At 39.9% G+C, this 23,151-nt stretch overlaps 1 protein-coding gene and 1 pseudogene across 5 annotated transcripts in view; one reads left to right on the top strand and one right to left on the bottom strand.

Moving 5' to 3' along the window:
* ELF1 (E74 like ETS transcription factor 1) overlaps window positions 1-23,151 on the top strand; it is a 122,476-nt gene that overhangs the window by 19,659 nt on the left and 79,666 nt on the right. For 2 of the 5 annotated variants that reach the window (XM_070799991.1, XM_019971196.2), the window contains exon 1: window positions 16,700-16,982. The exons of 2 other annotated variants lie outside the window; for them this stretch is intronic. The gene's annotated coding sequence lies outside the window, so the exon portion shown is untranslated. Of the gene's footprint in view, window positions 1-16,699; window positions 16,983-23,151 lie in introns of those variants that run through there. One more of the 5 variants, XM_019971194.2, reaches the window with a different exon arrangement.
* On the bottom strand, window positions 8,480-8,602 carry LOC139186313 (small nucleolar RNA SNORA70; annotated as a pseudogene).

The following is a 23,151-nucleotide window of genomic DNA, read 5'->3' as shown; positions in this document are numbered from 1 at the left end:
TATATTATCTGTATTAAGTACATGTCTTCTTGCTGTACCAGGGATTGAACCCGAAACCCCTGCATTGCAGGCAGATTCTTTACCACTGAGCCACCAGGGAAGCCCTGTAAACAGTTTGTGAAGACTTTAATGATGACTTACTTTTTTGTGAAAACAGGAGCTATAGAAAGGTTTTGAAACAGGAGAGTAATATGATCTGGATGTATCTTTTTAAATGGATTACTTCTGATTGCTGCTTTGAGAGTAGATTGTAGGGAAAATCAGAAATAATCCATTTAAAAAGATACATCAGGCCACTTGGACTACAGTGGTGCAGGTAAGAGGTAACAATGCAGTTCAGTGGTGACAGGGTTCTAGGCTGAAAACTGAACTGATAGTATTTCCTTTCAGATTGGATGTAGGTCTGTGACAGTCAAGAAGGAGCCAAGATTTTTGGTCTGAGCAGCTAGAAGTGTTAAGAAGCCACCCAGAGGACTGGAGAAAACTGGGTACAGTACATTTCGGAGGGGTGGTCAGGAATTCAGGTTTGGATATGTTAAATTTGTCAATCAGACATTGGAAGGCGTTGTCAGCTTGGGTAGAACCGTCTGTGTGGTACAGGAAGGAGACCTGAAAATAGAAATTTGAGAACATTAAAATACTAGCATCATATATCCAAGAAATATTTTATAAAATGATAAATCTGAACTACTCTTAAAATTTTCATGTTCCATTTATACCAGTGATGTGGGTTCAGGTGTGAAAGGGGAGTAGCAGGGCAGTTTGCCGTAGCTAAAGTGTGTCCGTTATGCTGATATTAAATTATCAGTGCAAAAGGCATCAACTGTTCATCCGAATGGTGTTGTGAAACACGAATAAAGCCTGCAGTCTAAATATTTTATTTGAATATTCCTTTTACTGAAACGTTTACTAACATTTATAATTTGAGAAGTTTGTTGACAGGAGGCTGTGTAAGTAAAAGCCTGAAAGAAACGGAAGACCCAGAAGTCGAAAGAAAGGGCCACATTTGGCTAATTGGTCCAAATCTGTTGGGCGTCTCCTCCTTTGTTCTCTGTCTCTAATTTTATTTGTAAACTGTTAACATAATGAGGTATTCAGGTATAAGCACGGGGACTCATCTAGAAGTTGTTGTCTGTCAATAAACACAGAGCTTTGCTGCTATGGGCTTGTTGTCCATTAAATGGGGCTGCCAGAGCCAGCTTAACCAACTTATTCACAGGAATTGGACTGTTCAGGAAAGGGAGAAAGGGGCCTTGCTTTTTGTGTCATTTCGACTTGCAGAAATGACCTGAAAATGGCGTGGATTGTGTGGAAGAGAAAAAGCAGATTTATCATTGAACCAGTGTTTACTTGAACCTTCAAATGTTTTCTTTCAACAAATATTTATTAAACACTGTTGTGAGTCAGGAATGCTATTTAGCTGAAATAAGTAACCGGTGAGACATGTAAATAAATGGTTAAAAACAAAAACAGTGTCTTCACCAGAAATTCCAGTAGAGTAGATGGAATTATAAAGGAAATCAATTCACCTTGAGGTCCCCCAAACCTAGAGTGTTTTGTGTATTGTAACCTTGCATAAATTTCTGTATGAATGGGTAAGCAATGTGATTTGTTGATCTATTAGATCACTTACAAAATACTGTGGGAGCACAAGGAGGAAGTGAGCAGTTCTTCCTTCTAGTGGTGGAGGAGAGAAGGGTTTTGCAAGAGATTTCCTGGGTGGAGAAGGCCAGCAAATGTGAGGTGAGAAGACATGACATGATCTGAATTAATAGTTCAGCAAAGCTGAATTATAGGGTGAACATTGGGAGGTGGCCTAGTCTCACATGAGGCTGTAATATGGTAGACCAAAGTCAAAATGCAGAAATGTCTTGTATTGGAATTTATTCTGTGGGTGTTGGTAGACCATTGACTTTTTAAATTTTTTTAAATAAGAATATTAAGAGGTAGAATTTATGAGAAATTTCTTAAGAAGGACTTCCTTTTTTTTTTTCCCCCACTGTGCCTTGCAGTCTGTGCTATCTTAGTTCCCTAACTAGGTATTGAACCTGGGTCCCAGTAAAAGCACCATGTCCTGACTGCTGGATCATTGGAGAATTTCTGGAAAGAACTCCATTCTTCAATTAGGAAATCAAATGTTGATAGAATTTTTAGTTATAAATGTATACCCTGAAGATGGGCACAACTAGTAAGTCATATAATTTATGGTAGAATCTATTTTCTCTCATTCAGAGAACATGTATGCTCTTGGTGTGGGTATGACCTACACTAGGTAATCAAACTTACACTGAAGTAATCAAAATATGCAGGATGGCATTGATTTGTTTTTGAAAGAGAAATGTATTTTTGCTTTATGAAATTATTGCAAGCATTTTTCTTAAAGATTCGGCATTTAACTTATTTTGAAATGATTTTAGGCTTGTGGAAGAATAGCAGTAAAAGTACAGAGAGTTCCTGTGTATTTTTTATCCATCCCACACTACTGTTAACAACTTATAGAGTGACAATACAATGATCAAAATTTAAAAATTAGCATTGGTACAATGCCATTAATTAAATGTAGACCTCAGTAGGATTTTTAGTTTTTCCACTAATGTCATTTTTCTGTCCTAAGATCCACCCAGGATACACACATTGCATTTAGTTGTCATTGTCTCCTTTCAAATCTATGATGGTTCCTTGTCCTTTTTGACCGTGACACCTTGAAGAGTACTGGTCAGATATTTTGTAGACTGGCCCTCAATTCGATTTTAATATTTTCTAATGACTATGGACTGGAGTAATGAGTTTTTGGAGTACTGGAATTAACAGTAATTTTTGTTTCATTTTTTAACTTAGGAAGTAAAATTGATATTTTTTGCTATACAATTCTGTGAACTTTAATGCAAGTGTAAATTTGTGTAGCCACCGCCATAATTAGGTTACAGAACAGGTCCATCACCCTCAGAACTCTCTCATGCTCCGTTTCTATGGCCAGTCACCCTCCCCCAGTCCATCCCCTTCAGCCACTGATCTGTTCTCCAGCATTATAGTTTTGTTTCTTCAAAAATGTCGTTATGAATGGAGTCTTATAGTAGGTAACCTTCTGACACTGGCTGCTTCTTTCACTCCACATAATGCTTGTAAATGTCATCCAGGTTGTGTTTATCCACAGTTAATTTCATTTTATTGCTCAGTATGGATGTACTATTAGTATCTGTGTGTTCTCCTTTTTTTGATAGGTATTTGAGAACACATTATGTGTCCTGGCACCATAATAAGCAGTTTAAGTCATTTTTTTGTGGATTTACATGGTTAGTTGCTAATGTTAGTTTCTTCCATATCTCTATTTTGACCAGCAGTGTGATTAAGAGAAATTGAAGTTCTTGTTTCTTTAACATATCCTAAAATGCCCCTCGGAGAAGGCAATGGCACCCCACTCCAGTACTCTTGCTTGGAAAATCCCATGGACGGAGGAGCCTGTTAGGCTGCAGTCCATGGGGTCGCTAAGAGTCGGACAGGACTGAGCGACTTCCCTTTCACTTTTCCCTTTCATGCATTGGAGAAGGAAATGGCAACCTACTCCAGTGTTCTTGCCTGGAGAATCCCAGGGACGGGGGAGCCTGGTGGGCTGCCATCTATGGGGTCGCACAGAGTCAGACACGACTGAAGTGACAGCATAGCATAGCAAAATGCCCCTACTTTTCTGTTTATATTTGGGTTTTCTTTTTATTAAAGAGCAAAAATAATAGCAAGGTAATCTTTTTCATGTTGCTGGGTTTTAATCTTCAGGGCTAAATGTGTGATTCAGGCCTATAGCAAAAAGTCAAACCAAATAAGTCGTTGGTCCACAAACAGTGATGAATTTATAGAGTCCATTTATTTGTAAGAAAGCCATAATACTTTTTACTAATCTCTTTGTAAGTAGAACCTTTGTTTTATAGACAAATAATAAATATCAAATGAAAATAGACATAGTCTAAATCAGGCTAGTTAAAATAAGAGGCTTGACCTCTGTCATACTGTCTTAAGTTTACTAATGGCAAAAGATAGTTGTCAGGGACTTCCCAGGTGGTCCAGTGGTTAAGAATTTGCCTTCCAATGATGGGACATGGGTTTGGTCCCTGGTGGGGAAACTAAGATCCTACGTGCTGCAGAGCAACTAAGCCTGTGAGCTGCAACAAAGATCCCACACCTGAGACCCAAATTTAATTAATTAGTTAATTTTTTGAAAAGATAGTTGTCTTTTTTTAAGAGCATGGAGTTTTGGCATATTTTAAGATGAACTGTTTTGGACTTGTGTTAGAAGACTATTTACTTAAATATCCTACTACCATAAGATACAAAATATTTCTAGAATGTTAGTATAGATTTGGCTTCCCTTGTGGCTCAGTTGGTAAAGAATCCGCCTGCAGTGTGGGAGATCTGGGTTCGATCCCTGGGTTGGGAAGATCCCCTGGAGAAGGGAAAGACTCTCCACTCCAGTATTCTGATCAAAGAATTCCAGGGACTGTATAGTCCATGGGGTCTCAAAGAATCGGACACGACTGAGAGACTTTCACTTTTCTTTTTTTAAAAAAAAAAAACAAAAAACCTTTTATTAATAAAGTGTAATAAGTGAAATTGAATTTTTGGAGGACTTTATAAAGTTTCCAGGTTGTTCTGAATATCTGATAGTTTTGTGTATTACTTTCAGTCAGCTATGTAAAAATTTGATGAGGAAACTTCTCTTTTAAATGTAGCCTTAATGTGATTTTTGTTTTCAGTTCCTCAAACACTATTTAGAGGACTTGGAGAGGCTGTGGAACAATAAAATGTCAGAACTAAAATAGATTTTCAAAATTATCAGATCTCTAGATTCTCCCAGTATTTTACAAAAAAGGGAAACTGAAATCCTATGGTGGTGTGAAGTAACTTGCTGTTCACAGCCACAGTTGGTTGTAGAAGCTGTATGATACAGTTCCTGCCCTCAAGTGGATAACTGGTTTATAAATGGAGACACAGAGTTGTGCAAACTTAACTGCAGTACAAAATGGAATGTTCTAGGCAATGGGAGAAGCACCGTTTTTCTTAAACAGCGGTCTCCTATCACCCCTAAAATCTTTTCTTGGCCTGTTCACAACAAAATTATTTTTTGTCTTGAGTTTCTCACCCCTCATTCTCTGCTAAACTGTCTCTCATCTGATATTGTGCTTGTTTTTTTTTTTTTTTTTAATCTCTATCACACAATGAAAATTCTTTCAAAATCAATAGTCGTGTCTGTGTTGCTAAATCACCTGTCATTTTCCTTTCAGATCTCATCGGGTTTGATCTGTTGTAAGCCTCTGGCACAGTTTCTTCCTCCTGGAAATACCGCCCCTCCAGTGTCAGGGTAACACCACATTTGCCTTATTTTCCTGCTGTGTTGCTGTGTGCTCCTTTTCAGAAAGCCTTCTTTGCTAGTTCCACCTCATCTCCCCTACTTCTAAATAGTACAGTGTCCCAGAGTCTGTCACTGTTACCTTTTATATCTGTACCTTTCATATCATATATGTAATGACTCCCAAATTTATATACCTAACCCAGACCTCTACCCCAGGCTCCAGGACTATATCATACAGCTCCATGACAGTATACTTGTTTTGACATTTTTATTTGGATAGCTGATAAGCTTTTCAAACTCTGTGTGTTTCATAACTCCTGATCTCCTCCTACCCCACATTGTCGCCGTCTGTGTTCACCTTTCTGTGTTCAGTAACTCCTGATACTCTCTTACTCCTAACCTATCAGTTTTGGCAGCTGCAGTCTTCCAGTTGCCAAAAATTGAGTTTTGAAGCCTTCCCCCTCCTCCATCCCCAACAACCCACTTTTGTCCATTAAAAAATCTTATTGGATATTCCTTAGAAACATACCCATAATTTAATCATATCTTCCTTGTCTGCCTCCTCTGTCTAAGTCATTGTCATCTTTTCTGCTATTGCATAAGCTTCTCTTTCTTCCATCCCTGGTTGTTTGCAGTCTTTTTTCAACACAGCAGTCAAGTCTTATGACTCAGCTACTTAAAACTCTCTAGCTAAAGTCTAAACAGTGAGGCTCTCCCTTAGTTTCCAGTACTCTTCCTCCTCCTATTATCTCTCTTCCTTATTTTCTCTTCGTGAACCACACTGGCCTTCTTGGTTTCCTAAAACGTATCGGGCTAGCTCCCTGTTTGTCTTTGCATGGGCTTTTTTTCTGCCTGGAATGTTCTTCCTTAGGTAAGGTTGGAGGTCTCTACTTAGAAGTGATCTGGCAAATGGAAACTTTTCCTCGCTAGCTGTGTAAACTGTCATATTCTTCTCATTGCTGTTTTATTTTTTTCTAATTTGTCCTTATCCCTAACATACTATACACTTTATTTGTATCATTTCTTTATAATCGCCACACTGTATATTTAGTTCATAACATTTCTCTCTTCCTAGCTAGAATATAAGTACCGCGTGAGTGGGAATAATTTATCCCCTAGGTGTCTTTCTGCACTGCTGTATAAAAAGGGCCTGGAGCAGTGCCAGGCTCGTAGCGGGAGCTCAGTGAATATTTGCTAATGAATGAGTGCCTGAGAGTACCTCGCCTCTGTTACTAACTTGACGTTGGTCAAGTCACTTCTTTCTGTAGCCCTGCTGTGTGAATGTGTGTGCTCAGTCATGTCCAACTCATTTGTGACCCCACAGACCTGTTTTCCTTATTTTTAAATGAGACTGGATTGTATCGGTATTACGGATTTTCTTAACACACTGAAGACAAATGCAGTAGTAAGGTTCCTTGAAGACTTTTATAAGAATTCAGCTACTTAACAGGAAAGTTTAAAAACCACTGGACTGAAAAGAGGATCTCTCAAGTTCTCTTTCAGCCTCGTGGTCAGTTCTTGTAATAATTGTAAGTGGAGCAACACGGGGGAACCGTCATGCAGAGAAGGCATTTGAACTGAGACTGTGAAGGGTGGACGAGTAGGCAGAGATAAGGGAAAGGGTAGGAAGTAACGCAGGTGCTTTCCAAGCTCAGAGAAGGCAAACGAACAGGAATGAAGCCATCCAAAATGTTTCAGTAAGCCTGGAGTGTGTGTGTGTGTGTGTGTGTGTGTGAGTGAAGGGGGATGGGGAGGCCAGAGGGAGGGAAGGACAGAGAGAAAAAGAGCCCCACGAGAGACAGTGGGGACGTGCAGAGAGGGGAAGACAGGGCCGGAAACAGGTGATTGAGGTCACGGTATGAGAACTGTGAACACCGGGATAGGTGGTCCAGCTTTCTGCCCGCAGGAAATCAAAGTTGGTTTTTCAGCCATGAGTGATCATCACATCACTTGCAGAGTTGTTCTTTAGGAAGATTTCTCTGATGGTAGTGAAAGGTGAATTGAAAGTAGACAGTTGGTGGTAGAGAAAGGGACAGTTAGGATGTTGCTGAGATGGTATTTTCCCGTGATGTTACTTTTACCTGAAGAGTAGCACAGGAGGAACTGGAGTCGCACTCTAATCTCAGATTAAAAAATAGAAGATTTCCCCTCCACAACATTTGGAGATTGTTGAGCAGTAAGGTGGCCGTCCTTCGGAGTGGCTGCCGGGTGAAGAGCACTGACTGCGTTGGGTCTAGGGCTGCAGAGCAGCAGAGCCGTGGCTCTCAGAAGCCTGGGCTCCACCCATACCGCTGATTCTGCTTCTGGGAGTAGGCATGCGTCTTCACAGACTAGGTTATCTGGAGGTGCATCCCTGGTTACAGTCCACTGAGGTAGAAGACATATTGTCTGTAATACTGAATTTTAGATTGTAAGAGATACAATTTCATATGATACGAAACTTGAGATTGCAGTTAGCCTGTTACTTGGAAGCATCATAAAGAATATAATTGTACAGTTAAATCTTGGTTATTTTTGACAAGAAAGGAAAACCACCCAAAGTAATGCCTACAGTAGAATCTGGTAACATAGTTACATGAATTCAGCTGTATCAAATCATGGATCAAAGTAAGTGTCTACTGATGGATGAAGGGATAAGGTAGAGGTGGTGTGTGTGGTTGGGATAGTACTCATGTCGCTGAGCTTCTGCTATGTGTTGGACCTTGTCCTTTTCTTTTTTTGACAGAAAAGTAGGATTTATTCGTGGGCATGAGTAAGGAGGGGACAGCAGCAAGGCTCTCATGACTGCAGGGCCCACCATTTGTCCAGAGGGCCTTCATTAGGGATGATTTGACTCCATAGCCATCTGGGATGAGCCATGTTTCTGCCACCATATCTTCAAATTCATCTACATTAAACTTAGTAAATCCCCACTTCTCGGAGATATGTGTCTTCTTGTGGCCATGGAACTTGAACTTGGCCCAGCGGAGGGCCTCAATCATATGCTCTTTATTCTGCAGTTTAGTGAGGATGGACCTTATGACTTGACCAATGTGGACCCTGGCCACTGTGCCCTGGGGCTTTCCAAAGCACCACACGTATCCCAATCTGGAGCATAGATTGGGAACACCATGCCAGGCATGAATGTCCACTGAAAAGGACTGTCTCCAGGTCCCCTTAGGGCAATCTGCACATGTGTACACACTGAGGCGGGGTCTGTGTGTGGCCATGGCACACTGGATCCCCATGGGGAATAAACATAGTCCACCTAATTGGCTGCAAATGGACCAAGCTGGTTTTAGAAAAGGCAGAGGAACCAGAGGTCAAATTGCCAACGTCTGCTGGATCACGGAAAAAGCAAGAGAGTTCCAGAAAAACATCTATTTCTGCTTTATTGACTATGCCAAAGCCTTTGACTGTGTGGATCACAATAAACTGTGGGAAATTCTGAAAGAGATGGGAATACCAGACCACCTGACCTGCCTCTTGAGAAACCTGTATGCAGGTCAGGAAGCAACAGTTAGAACTGGACATGGAACAACAGACTGGTTCCAAATAGGAAGAGGAGTTCGTCAAGGCTGTATATTGTCACCCTGTTTATTTAACTTATATGCAGAGTACATCATGAGAAACGCTGGACTGGAAGAAACACAAGCTGGAATCAAGATTGCCAGGAGAAATATCAATAACCTCAGATATGCAGATGACACCACCCTTATGGCAGAAAGTGAAGAGGAACTAAAAAGCCTCTTGATGAAAGTGAAAGTGGAGAGTGAAAAAGTTGGCTTAAAGCTCAACATTCAGAAAACGAAGATCATGGCATCCGGTCCCATCACTTCATGGGAAATAGATGGGGAAACAGTGGAAACAGTGTCAGACTTTATTTTTGGGGGCTCCAAAATCACTACAGATGGTGACTGCAGCCATGAAATTAAAAGATGCTTACTCCTTGGAAGGAAAGTTATGACCAACCTAGATAGCATATTCAAAAGCAGAGACATTACTTTGCCAACAAAGGTCCGCCTAGTCAAGGCTATGGTTTTTCCTGTGGTCACGTATGGATGTGAGAGTTGGACTGTGAAGAAGGCTGAGCACCGAAGAATTGATGCTTTTGAACTGTGGTGTTGGAGAAGACTCTTGAGAGTCCTTTGGACTGCAAGGAGATCCAACTAGTCCATTCTGAAGGAGATCAGCCCTGGGATTTCTTTGGAGGGAATGATGCTGAAGCTGAAACTCCAGTACTTTGGCCACCTCATGTGAAGAGTTGACTCATTGGAAAAGACTCTGATGCTGGGAGGGATTGGGGGCAAGAGGAGAAGGGGACGACAGAGGATGAGATGGCTGGATGGCATCACTGACTCGATGGACGTGAGTCTGAGTGAACTCCAGGAGTTGGTGATGGACAGGGAGGCCTGGCGTGCTTCGATTCATGGGGTCGCGAAGAATTAGACACAACTGAGCGACTGAACTGAACTGAACTGGATCCTGTCTTGGTGGTAGGAATGTAGTAATGAGCAAAGCCAGATGCAGTTATGGTTCTTTCGCCTTCACCGTGCCTGTGAAAACACATAGACACTTGACCAGGAGAACATTCTTGTGGATGAGTCCTGGTAATCTGCAGAAATGGGGAGGGGGCCTTGGTTTAACAAATCTAGTGATAGACAATAGAGAATTAACTATGTTTTACATTTAAGCTCACAGTTGGGAGTGCTCCGGGAGTTGGTGATGGACAGGGAGGCCTGGCATGCTGCGATTCATGGGGTTGCAAAGGGTCAGACATGGCTGAGCGACTGAACTGAACACATTGCTCAGAACCTAGCATTACCCTTTGAATAGCAACCCACTCCAGTACTCTTGCCTGGAAAATCCCATGGACGGAGGAGCCTGGTGGGCTGCATGCAGTCCATGGGGTCGCTAAGAGTCGGGCACGACTGAACGGCTTCACTTTCACTTTTCACTTTCATGCATTGGAGAAGGAAATGGCAACCCACTCCAGTGTTCTTGCCTGGAGTATCCCAGGGACAGGGGAGCCTGGTGGGCTGCCGTCTATGGGGTTGCACAGAGTTGGACACGACTGAAGCGACTTAGCAGCAGCAGCAGCAGCAGCAGCAGCAGCATCAACAAAACTAATGCTATCTCCCTGAAAGATTTGTCTAACACTGAATCTCAGTCTTTAAATTTTTATTTTTATATAAAAATAGTAGAGAAGAGTGATTTTAGTCATTTGTCATTTTAATGGTTTGATCTTTTATTTTTCCATCTCTGAATGGAAGCATGTTAGCTGCTCACCCAGAAAGATTCACAGCATACCTTTTTTTTTTTTTTAGCCCAGGTTTCCTAGATATAAAACTTAAGACTGTTCTGTATTTTTATATACTCAAAGTTCTCAAATTTGAGGTCAAGGAGAAGAGGTAAAAATAAAAAGGAAGAAGAGAGTGCTTGCTTACACAGTAAATTCTTTTCATGAGTTCCATCTTAAAGAAATAAAGAGCGTCTTAACTTTAGTTGGCATTTAATACATTCATTCAGTTGAAATCTTTCTCAGCTAATAGTTCAAATATCAATGTTGGCAATTCCCCCAGGTGTGATAACTCTATATTAAGATATATACTGACTTTGATATATATATCTAATTTTAGAAATAAACATACGCACAGTATATACAGGTACATTGTATTTCCATCACAAATCTGAGATGCCACATTTTATTTATATAGAAATTTAGAGATCTAAAATTTGTCTTCCTGAAGTATTTGATACTGGTTGCTTCTACTGTGAAGCATAGTGATAGCAGCTCATATTTATGAAGTGTTTACTAAGCACCTGCTACTGTATTAATCACTATTACCCATGAACTGGATTTCTTTTTAAAGTCCGGTTTATTGATGTATAGTTTATAATACTATATTGTTTGCCCTACTTAGTTATGTAGTTCTGTGACTTTTGACAGGTACAGATCTTATCACCAATACCACAACCAACCATACGAGATATAGTTCCCTTGTTCTTCTTTGTAGTCAACCCACTCTCCTCATTCCCAACCCCTGGCAACCACTGATAGGATTTCTTCTGTCTGTATTGCCTTTTTGAGAATGTCATATAAATGGAATCATACAGTATGCATTTTGAGTTTGGTTTATTTAATTTAGCCATTCTGAAGGAGATCAGCCCTGGGATTTCTGTGGAAGGAATGATGCTGAAGCTGAAACTCCAGTACTTTGGGCACTTCATGTGAAGAGTTGACTCATTGGAAAAGACTCTGGTGCTTAGAGGGATTGGGGGCAGGAGGAGAAGGGGACGAGAGGATGAGATGGCTGGATGGCATCACCGACTCCATGGATGTGAGTCTGGGTGAACTCCGGGAGTTGGTGATGAACAGGGAGGCCTGGCGTGCTGCGATTCATGGGGTTGCAAAGAGTCAGACACGACTGAGTGACTGAATTGAACTGAACTGATGCTTTTAGATTCATCTGTATTGTGTCATCATCAGGTGTAGAAGTTCATACCTTTTTATTGCTGATAGCATTCCATTGTATGGATATGTTATTGTTTAGTTGCTCGGTCGTGTCTGACTCTTTGTGACCCCATGGACAGTAGCCTGCCAAGCTTCTCTGTCCATGGAAGTTTCCAGGCTAGGATCCTGGTGTGGGTTGCCATTTCCTCTTTCAGGGAATCCTCCTGACTTGGATTGAACCCATGTCTCCTGCACTGGCAGGTGATTCTTTATTGCTGAGCCACCACGGAAGCTCTTGTATGGATATACCACATGTTTATTTGTTCACCAGTTGGACATTTGCATTTCCAGTATTTGTTGATAGTATTTATGTAGAAGCTTATATATATTTCTCTTGGGTAAATATCTAGGAGTGGGACAGCAGGATTGTATGGTAAGTATATGTTTAACTGTATAAGAAATTGCTAAAGTGAAAGTGGAAGTCTCTCAGTTGTGTCTGACTCTTTGCGACCCCATAGACTTTACAGTCTGTGGACTTCTCCAGGCCAGAATACTGGAGTGGGTAGCCTTTCCCTTCTCCAGGGGATCTTCTCAACCCAGGGATCGAACCCAGGTCTCCCACATTACAGGCAGATTCTTTACCAGCTGAGCCACAAGGGAAGCCCTAAATTAGAAATTGCTAAATTGTTTTCACGATGGTGTGATCACTGACCTAGAGCCAGACATCCTGGAATGTAAAGTCAAGTGGGCCTTAGAAAGCATCACTACGAACAAAGCTAGTGGAGGTGATGGAATTCCAGTTGAGCTATTTCAAATCCTGAAAAATGATGCTGTGAAAGTGCTGCACTCAATATGCCAGCAAATTTGGAAAACTCAGCAGTGGCCACAGGACTGGAAAAGGTCCATTTTCATTCCAATCCCCAAGAAAGGCAATGCCAAAGAATGTTCAAACTACCGCACAATTGCACTCATCTCACATGCTAGTGAAGTAATGCTCAAAATTCTCCAAGCCAGGCTTCAGCGATACATGAACTGTGAACTTCCTGATGTTCAAGCTGGTTTTAGAAAAGGCAGAGGAACCAGAGATCAAATTGCTAACATCTGCTGGATCATGGAAAAAGCAAGAGAGTTTCAGAAAAACATCTATTTCTGCTATATTGACTATGCCAAAGCCTTTGACTGTGTGGATCACAATAAACTGTGGGAAATTCTGAAAGAGATGGGAATACCAGACCACCTGACCTGCCTCTTGAGAAACCTGTATGCAGGTCAGGAAGCAACAGTTAGAACTGGACATGGAACAACAGACTGGTTCCAAATAGGAAAAGGCGTACATCAAGGCTGTATATTATCACCCTGTTTATTTAACTTATATGCAGAGTACATCATGAAAAACGCTGGACTGGAAGAAACACAAGCTGGAATCAAGATTGCCAGGAGAAATATCAATAACCTCAGATATGCAGATGACACCACCCTTATGGCAGAAAGTGAAGAGGAACTAAAAAGCCTCTTGATGAAAGTGAAAGTGGAGAGTGAAAAAGTTGGCTTAAAGCTCAACATTCAGAAAACGAAGATCATGGCATCCGGTCCCATCACTTCATGGGAAATAGATGGGGAAACAGTGGAAACAGTGTCAGACTTTATTTTTGGGGGCTCCAAAATCACTACAGATGGTGACTGCAGCCATGAAATTAAAAGATGCTTACTCCTTGGAAGGAAAGTTATGACCAACCTAGATAGCATATTCAAAAGCAGAGACATTACTTTGCCAACAAAGGTCCGCCTAGTCAAGGCTATGGTTTTTCCTGTGGTCATGTATGGATGTGAGAGTTGGACTGTGAAGAAGGCTGAGCACCGAAGAATTGATGCTTTTGAACTGTGGTGTTGGAGAAGACTCTTGAGTCCTTTGGACTGCAAGGAGATCCAACTAGTCCATTCTGAAGGAGATCAGCCCTGGGATTTCTTTGGAGGGAATGATGCTGAAGCTGAAACTCCAGTACTTTGGCCACCTGATGCAAAGAGTTGACTCATTGGAAAAGACTCTGATGCTGGGAGGGATTGGGGGCAAGAGGAGAAAGGGATGACAGAGGATGAGATGGCTGGATGGCATCACTGACTCGATGGACGTGAGTCTGAGTGAACTCCAGGAGTTGGTGATGGACAGGGAGGCCTGGCGTGCTTCGATTCATGGGGTCGCGAAGAGTCAGACAGGACTGAGCGACTAAACTGAACTGAACTGAAACTGTTTTCCTAATAGGCATTCCCACCAACAGTGTGTGAGAAGTGGAGTTGTTTCATATCCTTACCAGCCCTTGGTATTGTAGATGGTGGTGGTGTTGTTAATCTACTCTAATGGGTATAGTGGTCCTGTGACTTTAATTTGCTTTTCTTTATTGAGTAACAATGTTGAGATCTTTTCTGTTCTTACTTACCATCTGTGTCTCTTCTTTTGTAAAGTATCTGTTCAAATCATTTGAGCATTTAGAAAGTTGATTTGTTTTCTTTTTTTTTGAATTGTGAAAGTTCTTTACATGTTCCAAATAGTAGTATATGAACTGGCTTTAATTCTCACAATAATTCTTTGAGGTGGATACTGTTACTCTAAATTACAGATAAAAAAGTTTAGGCAGAGGTTTTAGTAATTTCCCAGGATTTCACAGCTAATAGGAAGCAGAGCTGGTATTGGAACCCATCCTGTGCTAAACTGTTTGCCAGTTTTTTTTTTTTTTGGCGGAGGTTGATTATGGGGGGCTGTGAATAGAACCAGGATCCAATTCGTGTAGGTGGTAAAATAATGGTTATAGAGACACCCCTGAGCAAAGCGGCAGTATATTACGGTAGCAACTCTGCATCGCATTTTTGGGAACAGCTGCTTGTTTCTGTTGAAAAAAGTTAATTACTTTTACTTTACGTCTCTTCTACTGGTGGCCAAAAGTACTTTTTCTAAATTACAGTCCAAGTATCTGCCATTATCAGGTGATGAAGTACTGTATATAAATGGATTTTCTAAACAGCAGAAGTTTACCCTTTTATGTATCTATACTTCATAAAAATGTTGATGCATTTGATGTTGGTCATCTGTTTTTTAAAACCTTTATCATAATGCTGACTTGTAGGCGCTTGCTCTTTGGTGACATCCTCAGATATCCTGAATATCCTCTGACATTTCAGAGTAGCTTCAGACCCCAGTACTCTTTTTTTTTTTGATATTTATTTTATATTGGGGTATGGCCAGTTGACGATGTGCTGATAGTTTCAGGTGCACAACAAAGGGACTCAGCCATCCACATTCATGTATCCATTCTCCGTTCAGGCTGATACGTAACATCCAGCAGAGAGAGTTCCATGTGGTATACAGTGGTCCCTGCTGCCTGTTCATTGTAAAGTAGCAGTGTGTACATGTCCATCCCAAACTCCCTAACTATCCCAGACTCCAGTACTTTTAAGTTACATTTGTAGTGACTGACTTTTTTTTTTAAAAAAAAACCTTTTCTTATGATCCCCTCTGTCACTTGTTGGCTGAAATCATCCTTCCACTAGCCCCGCTTTTACCATTATAATTCGATTGGCTAAAAGATAATCAAATTAGGCTTATGTGGATATTATCTAAGATAAATTTTAACTCTGGGAAACAGCTTGGGGATTTTCCAAGTGATAATCTCCCGTGACTGCTCAGAGGGCCTCTCTTGGTGTTTGGGTTCCAAAGAGTCCCTCTGGATCAATGAGCTCTAAATCAAGTCATGTATGACATTTGATGGCAGAACATGTGATGCATTTTTCTTTCTAGCCTAGCTTTTATTAATAATTTATTAAATCGTGGAGATTATTTTAGTAAAAAGATTAGGCAGTGTTCAGTGACATGGAATAAACAGGCACACAGCGGGCAGAAAGTTGGTTCACAGTCACTGTGTTTTGTAGCAGTTTACAAAGTTCCTAAGTCAGTGACAGCTTGTCCCCTCAGCTGTGCCTCTAGTAGGGCAGAATGATTACTTCCAAGTAATTAACTGAGGGGAGGAGACCTTGCTAAATCCTGTTTATTTTTTGTAAAAGATTAGGATGAAGGCTAGCCAGTGAGCTGCGCTTTTAAAGTACTTTTGGAAGTGCTTAATTCTTTCAAGCCATTCTGATCAATTTAGGCTCTTAGAAGAAATTAATATATACGCAGCCAGGGACAGGGTAAATATCTGTAGTGACTGCAGTTTCAGCTGCTTGGGCACCTTGTCAGATGGACAGGGACTTGGAGAGCAAAACTTCACCAGCCACGTGTTGACACCCTGGGGCTCTCCAGGGCATACCATGGTTGGCTTTTATTTGTGGACAGTTCTGTTTGAAAGGTCAAGAGAACTGTGGCTACCACTTGGGAGTAGTAGAGTTATGAACCACGATCGTATTGATAATCTGATTCAAACAGGGTTTCATCAAGCTTGCAGTTTTATTTAAAATCATTTTGCTGTATTGGACTTTAGTTCCTTTCTAACCCCAAGTTTACTTTTTTTAGTCTGAAAGCCAGATTAGTAATTCACACTTATTTTTCCACTGAACTTTGAATTTTCTAGTGGATTTTATCTGTTTAGCGAACTTATAAATCTGCATCTGGTATTTCAGTGTGCTGGCTTTTCCAGATTACATAGCAATATACACCTTTTATATAAGAGTTAATGAGTAGCCAGGTTAGGCTTCCCGGGCCATTGTTACATTCAAAGGCAGAAAGTTTGCTGTCTCCCTTCCATCCCCTCCCCTCCTTTTTTCCCTTTCATCTTTATATTTAGTTGCTATATTAAAGTAACTTTTAAAAGTTGCTATTTGTATTTTTTTTTAAACAGCATGCAGGTTTTTCATTTTGCTTCCTTCTAGATTCTGACTCTGTTTTATTGTGAATTTTAAATCATGGTAATTAACCTGGGCTGAGTAATAGTTTAATCAAGGGAGGTCTGGCTGCTTGGCTCTGCCTCTCCCCCTTTGCTGTCTCTCTGCCCCGTTTTTACCTGTGGATTTGCATGTTTGACCTAGCAGAGTAACTGGGTCCACAGCAACATGGGCGTGCCTCCCTCAGAAACACTCAGTTTCACGTATGACTCATAAGCTGAAGCACAGACACCACTTCCCCAATCTACAGGAGCCATTTTAACAGCACAAAACTTGCCGGATAGCTTTTTACTTTCCAGCCCAAAGGACAGTGTCTAAGGAGAACGAGAATATTGGAAGGTAACACATTAAGATTTTGCGTGTCTGCTTCTGGCTGTTTCCTGGGCTGGTAAACGGGGAGGGTGCTTCTTACCTGTCGGAGAACATGGCTGAATGTGATCTTTAACTCTCTGGGAAAATGTGTGTCGCGGTCCCATGCCTGATTGCACTTTCCTACTAGGGGGAAACAAAGCATTCAGATTCTGGAAACTTTGAGATCTTCTTGATGAAGCAGTTTATTTTCTGTGATTTCTTTTTCCCCTCTGTGTGACTTGAGAATAAAGGAGACTTTTCTTGATTTTTTTTTTTTTTTAATACCACAAAGGAAACGAGGTCAAATTCTAATTTTTAAAAATGTGACTATATTTGTGAGGGTGCCCTGTAAATTACAATTAAGCAAACTGTATTATTCATGTGTGATTTGAGTGTTAAGGAAGAAGTTGAAGGGCAATGCTTTTGTTTTAGCATTTTAGTTAAGGGGAAGTGTGTAGACAACTCAGTCATAGGTGTTGCTCACTGACTGTAATATTCTTTGTAATTTTTTTTTTTGTTTCTTTAAAGTTAATGAAGTTTATACTAAACATTTAATTTTGAAACCGAATGTAAGTTTGGATAAAATGCACGGTCATTTAGATAACAAGTAAAAGTGATTATTAAAGAGGAAGAAAGGCTAGAATGATTCATTTACAGTTAGGAAAAAATAATAAAGTTTTATAATTCACACTAGAAATTTGTTCAGAGTAGCAACCTTAGAAGCATAACTAGTTTCTGAGGAAATGCAGGATTTTGATTTGTGTTAAAAAAAAAAGAATGTTGACCTTCCGTCTATACAACTGTTCTTAAAATTTGCTTGTTTTGAATTAAAAATTAAAAACTAAGAAAAGATTACTTAGTCCTTTCCTGAAATAGTTCTCATTATGGAAATTAGGAGATTTTGTCAAGTGTATATAACGCTGTCCCTTCAAATTCTAGGTGCTCTGAGAAACTGGATGCAGCAGTATATTACTTAAAAAGTTATTTTGTGAAACTAAAATCTGAATGAAAGTAAAGTTTGAATATGCAGTGCTTCCAAATACAGTTTTCAGAACTCAAACTTGGCAAGTCATTTATTGTTGACTGTGATGATATTTAGCTAGCTCATCGAGGATTCGCTGTTAATAACTTTTATAAGTGACTGAAGGCCTGTCAGATGAAAGGGAAGATAGAAAGGCAGTCAATTATTATTTCTTACTCTTTGAAAAGATTGTTCCTGTTATCAGATCTCAATTGACAGGCATAAGCAGACATTTTACCAGTTTAGCTCTGAGCCATTTGCTATCATCTTTGTTTGCATATTGCCGGTTTAGTCAGCTTTTGAGTAAGCAGAAGCTGTATTTACTTCTGGTCTGCTCTGTGTGAAAAATTTAATGAAACTTTTGCCTTTCTTTCTTTTTATTGAGTTTTTAAGGCCAGTGACCCACAGAGAAAAATCAAGGGGCGCACAAATGAGCAAATAATTAAGATTTCATTTATTAAAGTAGAAGAATTTAGTATATTAAAATTAAGACACCATTGCAATTTAAATAAAGATAAATACGAATCGTATATTTTGGTTTCTTGTTATGTGGAGAAGACTGAAGTGGGGCTTCAAGGAGAGGGAGGGAAAAAAAAAAAAACAGAAGCAAAGGCAAACCAGTATGACTTATTATGTAGTCCCCTTCCCACCCTTTTCCTTTCATAAAGTTGAATAGAAGTTAAAGTGAGTCATCAGAATTAAACTTAGAATGACCAGTTTGAAGAACTTCGCATTAAAAGATTGAAGATCGTTCGGCTGCCTCACTTTTAAAGTTGAGACTGTGGCCCAGAGAGGTCTTGTGACTTGCTCAAGGTTAGGTCGTGCTGGACTGCAGGCCTTCCAGACTGCAGCTGCTCAGTTGAGCCCCCACCAACAAATGATGCTTTGTTTGAAATGGTCTGTGTTGCCTCAGGAGTGAATAAAATCTTACATTAAGTTCCTTGGTGATGATTTTGGTGATAAGGTATGGCCAAATGAGTTAACCAATGATTTTGAAAATTTGTTCAGACTAGTTTCCTTTTTCATCAGAGAGAGGACAAGGCATTTGTTTAATTTCTACAGCAGCTTTTTTCTCACTATTAGAATTTTTTCATAGTTGAAGTGTTGTGACATTACCTGTATAAGATGGGCCTAAGGAAGATGGGAATTTGCTTTGAACTCCTAGATACGAAGACAGATTTATTTCCACTTTAATCTTACCTCATCTTCTTTTGGTAGGACAAATACTGTTTCATATGATGCCTTGTTCTATTAAAGTGTGTGTAAAACTGCATATGTTTGCAAAACCTGGAGGCCTCTAAACTCTAACATAAGTATAATCTTGAATTTAACCTTCCCATAAGTAATAATCTCATTCCATTTGTTGTACCTTCTTCTTTGAAGGTTTACTTCATATACCAGGCACTTGATTCTTAGAACTGTCTGGGGAATACAGAATCTTTGTCTATTAACTTTTTGATATGTTTTATTGTGGTGGTTGAAATTTACCTTAGATCTGCCTTTCTTTAGGTCTGAAATCTGGATTTTTAAATTGCTTTTCATATGACTGTTGAATCCTTAAATTTCTGAGTCCCCTAACCTAATTTGCTATCAAATTTTCCACAATGTGGTGGTCATCCTTGTCCTAAACAATAAACAGGGCACACAAGTCTACAAAATCTGGGCTCTAGTCTCACAAACTTAGAGTCTTACCGAGAAAATAGGTTGTGGTAACATAGGTGAAATAAATAAAGAATGAAACAAAACCACAGAGTTATTAAATTTTGGTTCAGATTGCTTGCCTAGAGGTGACAGGTGACCGAGACTTAAAATGGGCATGAAAGGTCTATGAGTCTTGAGGAATATTGAAGAATGAGTAGCCTTTATTTGTACAGGTTTGGAAGAGTATCTTCAGTGAGAGTAAGAATGTATAGGAGAAACAAATATAGCATATTAACACAGATATATGGAATCTAGAAAAACGGTATTGATGAAACTATATGCGGAGAGGAAATGGAGACCCCGAGGTAGAGAATGGACTTGCGGACACAGCCGGGGAGGGAGAGAGTGGGGCAGATGGAGAGAGTGGCCTCAGCGCACGCACACTATGGGGTAAGGTGGAGAGCTGGTGGAAGGTGCCGGGTAGCACAGGGAGCCTGGGGCGCTCTGCCGGCCGGGACGGTTGGGGGAGGGGGGTGGCAGGGGAGGAGGGGATGTGTGGATAATTGTGGCTGTATAATTATACAATAATTCACAGTATTGTGTGGCAGAAACCAACACATTAAACCAAACATTTAAAAAACCAAAATTTAAAAAAAGAATAAGAATGTAAATTCTTAGAGGGCAGAGGTGTTGTATTCTGTTTCTCCATCTTTTTCAACCTTGGACAGAGTATCAGGCACAAGTGTACAGGCCGTTACTATTACATTTGCGGCATTAAACCCTTGCTGCTCGGTTGGGCAGGTCCTGCTGTAGTGGTGGCAGACCTGTAAAGGACATGTGGCCCTTAGCTTAATCTTGGATGCATACACATTGTAACCACAGAAATAATTAACACCTGCCTGGTAATATGCTACATTTAAAGTAGTAATTTTTGACCTTTGTTGTAACAGAGAATCACCTGGTTTCAACTTAGAGATTTTGGTTTATTAGGCCCTGGGGTTTGGCTTATCCATCTGCAATTTTAATAAGTACCCTAGATGACTTTCTCAGAAAGAGAGTTTGCAGGTTTAAGAGCTGTGAAGAGTGATTAATCAGTTACTTAGCATTTTAATGTCTGAATTTTTAAGGAACAGTGGCATTTGGAAACCCACAGGCTCTAGGAAGTATTAATAAGAAGAATGGCGAGGACTTACCTAGCCTCAGCTCCCTGCGCAGTGCTCCCTTTCTCTATTGGTTTTCTGCTGGGCTTTGTCTTTCAACGTTGTGGCTCTTCTGTGTCCTTTTCTCTAATTTGGCTTTTCTTCCTCTGGCTGTCCACTGACAGCCATCTTGACCACATTATATAATTAATTGTTTTTGTTTTTCAGGCTTAATTAGCCTCTTTATCTCTCAGTGAACCATCACTCTCCCAGTGTTAGTATTTGGTTGTTTTTTTTTTTTTTAGTTCCCTTTGGTGCCTCATGGTAACTCTCCATTCCCTTTTCCTTGGGATAGGGCAAAAAAAAAAAAAAAAAAGCCCCTTCTTGCTGTGGGGTAACATTCACAGTCTTTGAAAACTCTTCTTTCCTCAGAGATACTGTTATTATTTGTTATCGTTTGAGTCTGGGAGGGAGTAACTTTTTTTTTTTTTTTTGCCATGTAATACTTGAATATGGTTTTTGAAATTTCTTTGGACATTTAACTGCATAATGGATTGCATATTTGTAGGCTTTGCATGACATATTGTCTAGACTGCACAGACTCTTAAATGAGAAGAAGAGTCCCATCAGTTGAGTGGTCTGAATGTAATTTTGCCTCCATCAGTTGATCAGAATATTTTGTTCCTTTGCTTAGGAGCTGCTTCCTTTAAATGGTAAGAATTAAATTAGTAATATCATTGAGTCAACCTAATTGATTTGGGCAGTTTTCAACTTTCTGAGCAATCTTTCTCCCGTTAGTAAAGAGGAGCTCCTAATGGGAAAGTTATTTGTCACCTCTACCTTTGTGTCTTGTCAGTTGATCTATGTACTAGAGTAAAAGTGGCTGGTGATCTATACAATAAATGTATAGGAATCCACCCTTTTTGAAAAAAATAGTTCCTGTGCAGTTTGCTTTGTTGGTAGAGGGGATAAATTAGGCAGCTGAGCTTTGGTTGTATAAATTTCTGTGCTGAAACATTTCTTATTCCTTCTCTTCCAGTAATAAGTATCTGAATTAATAACCCCATTGTCATCATCAGAAAACTCTTCGTAAACTTGTCTTTTCACCTTCGTTCATTTACCCCTATTGGAATTCAGAGGCCTTTCCATGTGCCTGTTAATGCTGCATGGCGAGGTAGCAGGGGCTTCCCAGGTGGTGCTAGTGGTAAAGAACCCGCCTGCCAATGCAGGAGACTTAAGAGACTCAGGTTCTGTCCCTGGGTCAGGAAGATCCCCTGGAAGAGGGCATGGCACCTCACTCTAGTATTCTTGCCTGGAGAATCTCATGGACAGAGGAGACTGGTGGGCTAAATCCATTGGGTCGCAGAGTTGGACATGACTGAAGCAAATTAGCATAGCATAGCAAGATATCAGCTCTTTTTTGTCTCCATATTTTGTAGCTTGAGATTGATTGCTAGCATCAAAAAAAAAAAAAAAAAGCACAAATGTAAACAATATGAATGCCTTCTAGATTTATGAAGATTGATTTAATAATTTTTATATTAAAAAACTATCAAAGTGTTGCACATTTTTAAAAACCTAATAAAAAGCCTTTAGTGAAAAGCAGCCTCTCTCTTCTACCACTTCCCCATCTCAGTCCTCCTGCCTAGAGGCAGCCACTTATACAAGTTTTTGATTTCTTGAATTTTCAAATTTGTATTTTCTTGGATCTATCTTTTCCCCATCTTCTATCCTATAGAATAGAAGTTCTTCAAGGTAGCAGGAACCAGTGTGACTTTAAGTGATGTCAAGTCACATAGAGGTCATAATTTATGTGGTAGATGCTCAATAATTCAGTGGTCATTGTATTTGTGCAGAGTTGTATGGTTTTAGAAATTAAATGAAAGAAAACTGGTTAGTTTCTGTGTTTTAGAAAACAGTCCTGTAAACACCGAAACTAGAAGATTTTATAATAAAACAATAAAAATGAGCTGTTGATTTAATAACTTAGTTTCTGTGCATCTTGTTTTTTGTATCAAAATACTCAATGGAACCTGTGTGTTGTAGTAAAGCAATTCTTTATCCTTTTTTCTTGAAAACTATGAAATGTGAGTGTAGGATCATGTATAAAACATACACAGTTTACTGTGATGGATTCATTTTGATATTTGGCAAAGCTAATACAATTATGTAAAGTTTAAAAATAAAACAAAAAAACACACACACACACACAGTTTAAATGTTCTTACATAGTGTTTACCCATGTCACAACAGCCTAGGCTAAGAAATAGAGCATGTTTATTAAGATAAAAATCCCCAACTCTGCCCATGTTTGTTTTTCCTTAAAAATAACTATTATTCTGGTTTTTGTGATAAC

Source organism: Bos indicus, chromosome 12, assembly GCF_029378745.1.
Source record: "Bos indicus isolate NIAB-ARS_2022 breed Sahiwal x Tharparkar chromosome 12, NIAB-ARS_B.indTharparkar_mat_pri_1.0, whole genome shotgun sequence".
NCBI lineage: Eukaryota > Metazoa > Chordata > Mammalia > Artiodactyla > Bovidae > Bos > Bos indicus.
The sequence above is the reverse complement of the archived record's forward strand: the minus strand, read 5'-3'. Positions and strand labels throughout refer to the sequence as shown.